The following is an 11,878-nucleotide window of genomic DNA, read 5'->3' as shown; positions in this document are numbered from 1 at the left end:
TTCAAAAGTGGCATTCTATAATCATTAAAGGGAATCATATCAATACATTTGTCCATGGTAGATTTATTTTTATTACTCCTCCTTTTTAACAACTGTAAAATTAGATGCATTTTGAGATTTGTTTACACTCATAAAACCTTCATCACAATCAGAATAATAAGCATATCCATCACCCCCAAAAGTTTCCTTGTGCCCTTTTGTATTCCCTTCCATTACCCTCCCACCCTCTACCCCCACCAAACTTCCTCCCCATCCCCAACAGCCACTGATCTGCTGTTTGTCACTACAGATCAATTTGCATTTTCTAGGATCTTATATAAATGGAATCATACAATAGGTACTCTTTCTTTTTTGGTGTTGTTTTGATCAGGTTTCTTTCACTCAATATAAGTATTTTAAGTCTTATTGCAACAGAAGCATTTTGACCCCAATGAAGATATTTTTCTCCCCGGACAGCATCCACCTTAGTGTATGCATCAGTAATTTATTCTTTTTTCTTGCTGAGTAATATTCTTTTTTACAGATATAACACAATTTTTGAAAATCCATTCACCTGTCGATGAACACTTGGATTGTTTCCAGTTTGGGCTATTACAAAGACATTTGTTATGACCATTAAAAAATATAAGTCTTTGTACGGACATATGCTTTCTTTTCTCTTGGGGGAAATATCAAGGAGTACAATGGCTAGATCTTATGGTAAAGGTATGTTCAACTTTTAAGCTAATTACCAAATTGTTTCCTTAGAGGTTGTGCCATTTCATATTATCTTTATCAGTATATGAGACTATATGCTCTATATTTTTACTAGCACTGGGTATGGTCAATGTTTTTTCATTTCAGCCATTTAAAGAGTGATATAGTGGTACCTCATTCTGATTTCAATTTCTCTAATGATTGTCATGTGCTTCTCTGACATCCTTAATAATCTCTTTGATGAAGTGGCTATGTAAATATTTTGCTCCCCTTTTTATATTGAACTGTTTTCTTGTTATTGAATCTTGAGAGTGATTTAGATATTTTGAAACAAATCCTGTATCAGAAATGTGCTTTGTAAATATTTTTTCCCTGTCTGTGGTTGTCTTTTCATTCCCTTTACAGCATCTTAAAGGGAAGCTCTTAATTTTAATGAAGTCCAATTTGTCAATTTTATCTTTTATGGATCTTTGCCTGACTCAAGTTTTCAAACTGTTCCCTGTGTTTCTGTCTAGAAATTTTATAGGTTTAGGTCTTTGGTCTATGATCTGTTTTGCGTAAAAATTTTTATGTGGTGAAAGATTGAGATCAACGTTCATCTTTTGGGATATGAATATTTGGTTGCCCCAGTACCATCTGTTGAAAACACTCCTTTTTTCTGCACTGAATTGCCTTTGCACCTTTGCCAGAAATCAATTGATCATATATGTATGGGTTTATTTCTGGACTCTCCATTCTGCTCCATTGATCCATTTATCTACTTTTAAGACAATGGCATATTTCATAACCTTTTAATCTCTAAGCAGTTTGCTGAGCTCCATTCCATCAGTGTCGCCTCCTTCCATGTAGTTCAAATGGACAACTCAGTTTAGTTTTCTTTTAGTGAAATATAGCCAAAATGAATTTCACCAATGACCTAAAATGAGTCTAAAGCCCCTCTCTACCCTTTGCTAATGTTGTATCCCAGTTTACATTTTTTTTGGCGGGGTGGGGGGGACGGATGTATGTGCTGAAAATACGTTGACAAACTTTTCTATTTCATACAAACCTATAGAAATTAGTATAAATCATCAAATTGCTCATGGTGGGGTGAGGAGTGGCAGCAGAAAAATGAAATGAAGAACCCAAAACAAACACCAAACCCTCTCTAAAGAATTCCTGTTAACGACTGTGTCCATTCCTAAATTATATCTAACTTTTCTCTGCTCTCTGTTGTATACACAGAGGGTGAGTGTTCACTTTTTTTTTCTTTCTTTCTTTCTTTCTTGCTTTCTTTTTTTTTCACTTTAGACTGACATTAGGGGTTCTCGAAAGCAGAGGCAGGCCAGAAATCCCAGGGCAAGATCCAGTTGAGCCTGCTTGAGAACAGGGCTTTCTCAGGTAGGATTCCACTTGTAAATCCCAGCTGTCAAACTGTGACGAACAGAGCCTCAGAAGAGGGAAAAGCCAAGACTAAGCAAGGAGTGAGGAGAGCACGTGTGCTGCAAACAGGGAGACAGGAAAGGTGGTTATCAGCCTTTTCATAGGTCCAAGCTGATTGGCGAGCTTCTTGTTGATGCTAATGAAGCTATTTTTACACTGATAGCTACATTACTCCCAGCAATTGTCATGGTTACACGGACAAAAGAGAAGGCGAATGGTAAACTTTCTGAATAAAGGAGATATTAAACTGGAATCACTGAATCACTTATCCTAACAACAAAAATAAGTCCTTTCTAAGATAGTTAATGAACTCTGTTTTACCCTGAGGCTATAATCCTCCACTAACATCAGTCTCCTCATCTGTTAAAATGATGGGGGTTGGACTGGATGATCTCTGAGGTCCCTGCCAGCCCTGAAAATTCTATGATTCTAGGATTATTTAATCTATTTGTTTCTCAGTGACTGGCGGTTTTGCATTTACTATATGTTGAAACAAGGGGGACTTTTAACTTGGAAATTTTGAAATGTTATTTGTCTCACAAGCTGGATTTCAAAAGACAGAGTTTGAACTAAAGGCATTGATCTCTAATATATTTTGGACCATATACAGTAACCTGCCCATTTAATGACACACCGTGTGGGGGTTGGCAGGAAAGCAGTAAAAAAAAAAAAATCCTGCTGCTCTGTGCAATTTCAAATCCGTGATAAGTTCGTTCTTCTCTGAAGGAGAACAACCTGATATCTGTGCTAACTCCAATCCCCTTTCAAAATGGTTCTCAAACACAGTTTGGCAGAAGGCATCAGCTAACTGTGGTAGATGTGTTCTCACTTACCACTTGTCAAAGCTGGGCCTGATCAAACCGGGATGCTCATCTCCTGGCATTAAAAGAATGCATCAGAATTCTCAGACAGGAATCTGTAAGAGGATGATAAAGTTGTGATATATCTGGGCCCAAAATGGATAGGACCTTACTTAATTCTATAGCTTTTTCATAATATAGAATCTACAGAGAATGCCGGAACCAACTACCTGAATGTGTTAGCTCATTAATCCCCATTTTCCATTCAGAAAATTACCTAAATGTCTTCTAGTCTACATGCCTACTGTTTCAGGAAAAAGGTCCCCAAATTACAGTTTATGTAGACTGTGTTAGCCTTAGCATAAACTTCTGTAGCCTGGTTCTCAAGGAACTTACAGTCTACTTGACAGAGAAGATGGGATTAGGAAATATTTGTATGTCAGAGGCATACTGTACCAGGCACTGGGCATAACTCTTATTGTGAGAAAGAGTCTATGATTTCTGTTCTATGGATTAAAACACTGAGTCTCAAGGCATTAAAAAAAAAAAAAAAAAAAAAAAAAGGATACCATTGTTGCATATCTAGCAAAGCTCCTATCAGAGGTTTGAATCCTGGTTCATCTGACACAAGGTCTGTCCTATTTTCTCAGCACCAGGGATGGCAAATAGGTTTCATCTCACCTGCTGATGCTGAGGAATTGACGGAGCTAATTGGAGTGTCGATTAAGAGAGTTTCTGGGGTGCCTGGGTGGCTCAGTAGGTTGAGCGTCCGACTTCAGCTCAGGTCATGATCTTTCGGTCTGTGGTTCAAGCCCCGTGTGGGGCTCTGTGCTGACAGCGCAGAGCATGGAGCCTACTTCAGATTCTGTCTCCCTCTCTCTCTGCCCCTCCCTCGCTCACGCTCTGTCTCTCTCTCTCTCTCTCTCTCTCTCTCTCAAAAATAGATACACATTTAAAAAAAACTTAAAAAAAGAGAGAGAGTTTCTGAGAGAGGACATATTGGATCAGAGGAATGGAGTGCCTTGGTTTTTTTTGTGATGCAGCATACGTTCTTGAAATTTCCCATATTTGCCCCAGCACCTGCTGGCACACACCTAAGTTAATGGAGGAGTGAGAAGAAAGGAAAACTCAGCCGAGTCTGCATGTTCAGGGAAAGTTTCTTAGAAATCTGGGAGACAAGCCAGCCCTGATAGATGGGTAGAACTTGGACAAGTGGCCGGAAAGCAAATCAGTACTCCAAAAAAGAGTTTGAGATGAGAAGCAACGAGAGAGCAGGCCTTTAAGGCAACGATGGGGGTAATTTTTAGGGGACTGAGACCCTTGCCTTCACGCCTGCGTTAACCATGGGGCGATGGAACACAAGCAGATCGTTTAAACTGGTTCAAAGGCTTCTCGCATTTACCCTGCTCGAACAATCTCTCTGTGTTTCATTAGTTGCCAATAAGTTACCTCTTTGTTTCTGTGTTTGGTTTTATGGATTCTATTGTTGGCATGATGAGAGCACAGGGAAGCCATGTAATGACAGGGGGAAGCACTGGCTGGGGGAAAGAAAAAACACTTTGAAGCCGTGGGGCTCCCAGGCTGTGTCTGGGCACAATGCCAGCTTTTCTGTAGCTGAAGAACTTGCCGTGGAAACAGCTGGCAATGGCTACAATTCACCTGTAATAAAGACAAGCGATACCGACCACTCAGCACACTAATCAATGATTTAATAATTGTGTCAATGAAACAGATGATTTGATGGGCTCCGGGGGATTCAAGCCCCCTCTGCAGCTACATGCTGCCTTCGAGAATGGCCTAGTCTTCCTCAACAGACTTCCACGTTTCCCTCCAGCACTCTTATTTTAAGACTCTTCTGGTTACAACTTTTATACCAGAATATATTGGAACATCATCTACTCCTCAGACTGGTGTTTATTGACATTTATGGAAGTGTCAGGAAAGTCCACTGAGCAAATAGAGCCTTTCCCCACTCTGTCTATCTAGGTTTGTAGAATCTGTCCCTAGTGGCAGTACTGTCCCCTTCGGGGTCGTAGAACATCTCTTCCAAGGAGCTGCTGCTTCTCAGGATGCATCGCAGCTCGGTCTGACTGAAGCGGGGGAGGGGGGGGGGTTGCCAGAAAGAATATGTGTTAGGTTCCATTGCATTTTGGATTTTCTCTACCCCCTCCTTTTTACTCTGTGACATTATGAGGTGTTTCAAATCTGGCTGAGGTGTTATCCAATCATAAGTACAGTTTCCTAGGATCTGGGTGACCCTTTCCTCCCTACTTAACAGTCGTTAAATGAACAGATGCCATAAAACGAAAGGGCGCTGATTTTCGGCTTGTCCTGGAAAGCACAGTGGACTGGCGTGTGTGGGGCAGTGTGGGATGGCTGGTGGTCACAGCCGCTCTCGTGAGCACGTTGCTGCCGGTCCCCCCTCGGGGGGTTGTCATAGTGTTTTTCCACCTTCCCTTCTTAATCTCACAGAAAATTATTTAACTGACTATCATCTAAGCTCTTACATGTTAGTTACACCGAGTAGACTTTAGGAAACTGAGCATCAATGATACTGAGTCAGTTAGAATTAGGTCTTCCCTGGTGGTGAATCTATCATGACATTGACTTTTATGAGGAGAAAAAAAAAAGGAAAAAAGGGAGGGGGGTTACACCATTGTGTAAGCAGCTTTTGTAACTTGTTGGTAGGTATGCAATATCTCAGACCTAAGGTAAGTTTTCAAAAACCCAGGACCTTCCCCCCACCAGTAAGGTAAACAGGCTTAAAATTTTATAAGGGATCTGCTCTGGGTCCCCTTCTAAAAGCCAGGTTCCAGTTATTTGTTAAGCGTGCCAAACTCTTGCAGCGCTGGGATCAGACTCCCTGGCCCCGATTGTTGGTGATTCCCTTTACAATTTGAGCATTTTTTGTCTGTTATTTTGAACTGTGGACCCGAGTGCCCATTTGGAGGCAAACAGAAAAGTCCCACTCAACATTCTGATATGTATAATGGCCCCGGGCAAGTTTTCCATATCTGGAAATACATTTGTGTTGTATTATTTTAAAAACACTCCTCTACTGTCACTCTCCTTATCCCTGGCTTACCCTGAGCTCCATTAATTAAGGGCCTAATCTGTGCGAATATTGTGGCCCTTTTAAGAGTATATGCATTTTAATGGGTTTGCTTAAGGCCTGAAAAAGATTCAAGACACAAAGGACTGAGTCGATAATGGTGGAATTTCAGGCAGTATGACAAGCATTGAGGGATATACTTTTGGCCAGAGGCCCTGCCTGACTCCATTCAAATTTCACAAAATAGACAGTTGTCTCTCCATAAGCAAATGAACAATATCCTTTTCTTTCCTTTTCCCTTCATAATTTTGACATAAGCTATGCAGTGGAAAGCAGGTACTGGCTGGTAGTATCCATTATGCATGGGGGCCAATTCTATTAAGGATCTAGGAAATCCCTCCCTTGGTGGCATATTTAGAAAGTACTATTGGCATCCCGTCCCTCTGTGTTACCAGTGAATGACATGTCAATGTCTTGATGCCTGATCTTAATTATTCACTCTCTGCCATTTCCACAGACCCGAGACGGCTTTCGTCAGTGCTGACACACGGAATATAGCAAGGAGCATTAGTGGAGTCCAAATATGACTGTAAGAACAGTGAAGAGAAATTATATGCATCTATATGTATCCGTATATAAATATATATATTATACATACATGTATATGTATATATACACATACTTATATGCATGTGTGTGTATGTCTATAGATAGATATAGATGTATCTATAGCCACAAAAGATATAAAAGTTGATCCACAAAACTAATTTAGTGGCTTCCAGCATGTATGGCGAAAGAACCATCTCATTCATACATGTAAGAAACCACAGTGACTTCTCTCTCCTGACCATTCTGCAAGGAGCTCATGGGAGTATTCAAATGTTATCTATTAATATTCATGCAATGTTTCCTATTATATAATTTGTACAATGTTCCTTTGAGGATAAAATGAGACAGTAGATACGAAAATACTTTGAAGATTATAAATTGTAAACTAAACAAATATATTTCATCATAATTATGACTATGTTTATTTTCATGTTATCTATTTGGTTTCAAGTTTTGGATTACAACTTCCTTTGTGGCACAGCTGACGTTAGTTGATTTTCCTTGTGAGTGCCAGAATGGCACAATCATCAAAAAGGTACAAACACAGCAAGGCAGAAGGAACAACGAATGCCAAGAAGATGGAGTTTTATTCCCAGCTTGCTGGTAACAAATCTTACGCCTTGGGCAAATCATTTAATCTCACCAAGTCTTTCCACCCTTATCTTTAAAATAAAGGGGTGGCTCAGCCAATATTCCATCCAGATCCAATTTTCAGGGATCCTTGGGTAACCCTTTTAAAAAAAAAAAACATATGAAACCTCTCATCAGGGAAAGTTACAACGTCTTTCCTTCCACCACAAAAAATTAGCTTTGGTCCAGGTTCCATAACGTGTTAGGTTGTAAGAATTTGGCAAAAACTGAAATATATTCCAGAAATTGTTTTAATGCCAACAGGCTGTTATCAGCTATATTGCTGCCAGGACATTATAATGTGTGAGATGAACCATTGAAAAAAAAGGATAAGAGCACAAACAAAAACAAAAGTGTGGGTGAAATCTTTGAATTTTTGGCATCAGTCTGATTTGTCTGATTACAAAGTAGTCAATGAGAATATCTTTCTTTCTTTTACTTTTTGCATTCCTTTCCTTCTTCCTTCAAGAGCCCTGTTCCATATAGAAAAACAGGCTCAATAGAATCAATGTTCGAAGCTAATTTAGATGGTCTAAGCCATTTCAATTGGTAGTCAATAACCTTGTGGGACCCCTTCTTAGGCATCCTCACCTTCCGTAGAAGATAAAGGGATGAGATACAAAGAAACTACAGTGGGAAATGCATTTTCAGTGGTCCCCTGGCAGAAAGCCACGGCATTCCTCCATTACGTGCCCACATCATGCACCCAAACTGTGCCAGTGTTTGATTTTCCCCTGCGACGATGATATTCCATCAACAGTTTGCAATCTTTGTAATTTCTCCACTTTAAAACTGCCTTGATAAATTAACTGGGTTAAACTAGTTGTAGATTTAAACCTCTCTGAAGGTCTTAATAGGGCAGTGTCATATGGACTGCAATCTGAAGAAAGTGAGCAAGGTCCTGTTCCCATCTCTGTTGGCGCAAAGTAATTCAGGCTGAAGGAGGAGTAGCTGCAGGGCATTTCTTGAGGCTGGAGAGTGCCTGGTTGGAGAAAGAGCAAGAATGCCAAAATGCCTGGTGACAGCCAGGGAGCGGAGGGTTGTGGAGGATGAGATGAAAGTTGAGGAGGGGCAGGCAGACGCTGTAGGATTTGGTAGTCCATTGTAATGAAATCAGGAATCATTGGAGGGTGTGGGCAAACGACTTGAACCAAATGACGTTGAACAGAATATCTCTGGTGGTAAACAGAGCTGCCGGGGGCAAATAGAATAATCTAGGGCATAGGTGATGGCGTCTTGGAAGAGGTGGTAGTGGTGGAGACGGTGAGCGATGGTCTGGATCTGTTCCGACAGAAGAGCTGACACATTCTGTTGATGGATCAAATAAGGAGTGTGAGAGAAAGAGAGAAGCCCAGGATGACTCCGAGGTGATGCCTGAGAAACTGACACTAAGGAATCACTGGCAACTGAGATGAAGTTTGTGGACTTAAGTCTTTGATGCCCATATGAGGAAGAAATTTCTGTAGACCTTTAATCAGTACACTAGTATTGGGTAGCTACTTTCATTCATATTTAAATTTAAGAGCCAGGGTGGCTCAGTCAGTTAAGCCTCTGACTTTGGCCAGGTTATGATCTCACGGTTTGTGAGTTCAAGCCCTGCGTCGGGCTCTCTCTGCTGTCGGTGCAGAGACCACATTGGAAACTCTGTACCTCTGTCTCTGCTCCTCCCCTTTCTCAAAAATTAATAAACATTAAATAAATAAATAAATAAATAAATAAATAAATTTAAGAAAGAACTTTAGGAAATGGAAAAAAATCCAGGAGTAGTGCATTCTCTTGGTTTCATCGACTCATTCATTTGGTTAGTTAATTAATATGTACTGTAATCTCTCACACATTAAAAGGTACCAAAGTGCTGTGAAGGATAGAAAAATGTTTACATGTGAATTATATTACCAGAATGCATATAACCTAATAGAGGGTGAAAGTATGTGTCATTAACACAAATAAGGTACCACGGTGCTTGGGTATACCAGAGCGATTATGAGGTGTTCTCACATGAGACAGCCTTAAAAATTGGTTGGCTCTTTACATTCCAAAAGGAAAGTCATTACACCATCAAAGCCAGAAAGACTGGAAGAGGAAAAGAATTGTCTTATTAGACCTTGTGAGCTTACTGTGGGTAATCTGGAAAACCAATCTTGACCAGTCTTTCTCAAGAAGTTTTGAGAATTAAGCTCTAATGCTCATTGTATGTAATTAATTTGCTTATCTCACATGCATCTAGGATGCACCTAGCCATGTAACATTGGTGGGAGAATTGAGAAAATTGTCCCGTGGTTGAAAAAGACTGAATTGTAAATTCAGGATTACATTTAATTAGTGTTAGATATCTCAGCTTCTGGTCAAATTCTCATATCTAACCCAGAAAGCAAATAAGATGAGTGGTATACCTGATGTCTGCTGAGCTGGACGTCAGGTAAAAGGCTATGCAGGTAAGTGAAAATAGCAAAAGAAATAAAAGAAATTGCTCTTACCCTTGAGGCTCATGTAATCTAATTGGGAAGACAAACACAAGGACAAGTACATGAGAACAGTTTTACAGCAGAGTCTAAATATTGACCAGTGACATCATAGTCATGAGTGTGGACAAAGGGTAGGGTGGTAATTTGTGTTAAGGAATAATCAAGGTTGGCTGGGTTGAAGCAGAGAGGACATCCTTGAGGGTCTGAATCTTAAGAAAATATTGGCAAGTCATCGATCAGTCAATTTAAAAAAAAAACACAAAACCTGACATTTGGGCATGGATTTTATGAGCTAAGCAACGGACACTGTATAGGAATGCTGATATTCAGATGGCTTTCCTTCATTTTAAGAATAAATCTTCATGTACAAAAATCTTTGCTGCACTCACATTTGTGCTTCTCAAGCCTGTTGGATTCTCCTCTCCTGAAGACTGACACCTGTCTAATGCTTGAGTTGTGAACAACGTCCCCTCTGATGGGCTCTTCTGTTGACAGTTATAAGATTTCCTTGTGGTGATCACTGAGGGCTGCCTTCTCAAAATGAGCACTCTACTATGATGAAAACGTGGAAAGAGATGCAAGTCCCATAAAAAAGGCAAATCTCTCACCTCACACATCCTCCGGTGTGTGGATAACTGACTGATAAAGCCTTCTCTCTTAGGATGTAGGACTTGGTCAAGTCCCACTTGGTGGGGTACCACTGTTTGGACTCAGCAGGGTGCATCATCCTCAGAGCACTCTGTGCCAGTCTAGAAATACCCCGAACACATTGGAGAGAGAGCAGGAAATCTCAGTGCATTTTCCCAGTACCCCATCTGTGTGGCATGTCGCCGAAACCCACAACTTGTAATGGTAACATGTTGAGGTGAGAGGCGAGAGGGCAGGCGCTGTCGCAGGTGGAGAAGGAAAGGTTGTTAGGCTTTCTGAAGGCATGTCGAGGGAGGCTGCAGTAACGTGACAGTGCCCCGTGCTACCTGAGCACAGCACATTGAAATCTCACATAAGTGATGCAGAGCATTTAATGAGTCGGGACTGAAAACTTTAATTAGCTTGTAGGGCTTTTTATTATTTTATTTTTTGTTCATTATATTTTCTGCTCAGTCTCTGTGGATGTTCTGCATTTTCATCATCAAATGACTGGCTGGCTATTTTTGTCAAACAAGAAGCCTGAAACCATCAAGTCTGAGTGCGGAGACGGTCTGCCCGCTCTGTCAACAGGATGAAAGTGAGTCTCGGGCTTTTTTAATTACAAGGATAACATGTTCGCTCATCTAATAATGAAGATGGTTAGCAATTTTAAATTTTAATAATCAATTACTGAAAGTAATTCTCCATTAAACCACAAGAGAGCCATTAAATCTCAAAAGATGGAACATGCTGTATGTAACAGTAGCAAATTTTCTATTTTTAAATATCATTAGGGAATATCTGATTGTTTCATTTCTCTGCATTTCTTTTACCTTTTTCCTCATGCAGACCATCTCATTTTCCGCAGGAAGACAGCACATGATCTTATAAATAATAAAAGAAAACCCTTGCAAGACTTGATCCAGGGGTGTGAAAGATGTGCTAAGAATGTAATTTATTTCAGTCTGGGATATTTTGACTGAATAATAAGGAAGGTGACTAATTAATATTATACTGCGCTGTGGGCAAGGCATGGCTAATCCATGCTGCCTCCACCTCTGGAGACCTGCATTCAAGCCTTAGAGGAGTCACAGCTGCAGAACACGGGTTGGGGGATGGGAGGGGAAGGAGTCAGATGTCTTTCCCTGGCTGTGGAGACCCCTGTCCATATTCTAAAACCACCCTGAACATCAGCCTCTGCTCCGAGGAGACGAGGGAAAAGACAGATGATTGCTACTTGGCTGTGGCAATTTGGCCGACTTATATGTCAGGGGGAGATAGCTCTGTGACAGCCTGAGCTGTCCCAGCCCCAGCCTGGTTTAGCCAGCACACTTTCATCCCACTTAAACACTTGGAGATAGATGGAGTAAAAGAAAAGGGTGAGTGTGTGTGTGTGTGCGAGTGTGTGTGTGCGCATGTGTGCTCAGGTAAGATACTAGATAGGGGTGGGAGCACAATAACGAGATGGCCAGAATCAAATCAGCCCAAGTCTCCATCAAAGCAGCTGACTCCATATCTGCAGTATCTGAAGCTTAAAGAGCAGAAGGACACGGTGCTTTATTTCTAAGGCATTCGAT

Source organism: Panthera leo, chromosome C1 (genome assembly GCF_018350215.1).
Source record: "Panthera leo isolate Ple1 chromosome C1, P.leo_Ple1_pat1.1, whole genome shotgun sequence".
Classification (NCBI taxonomy): domain Eukaryota; kingdom Metazoa; phylum Chordata; class Mammalia; order Carnivora; family Felidae; genus Panthera; species Panthera leo.
Note: the sequence above shows the minus strand (reverse complement) of the source record.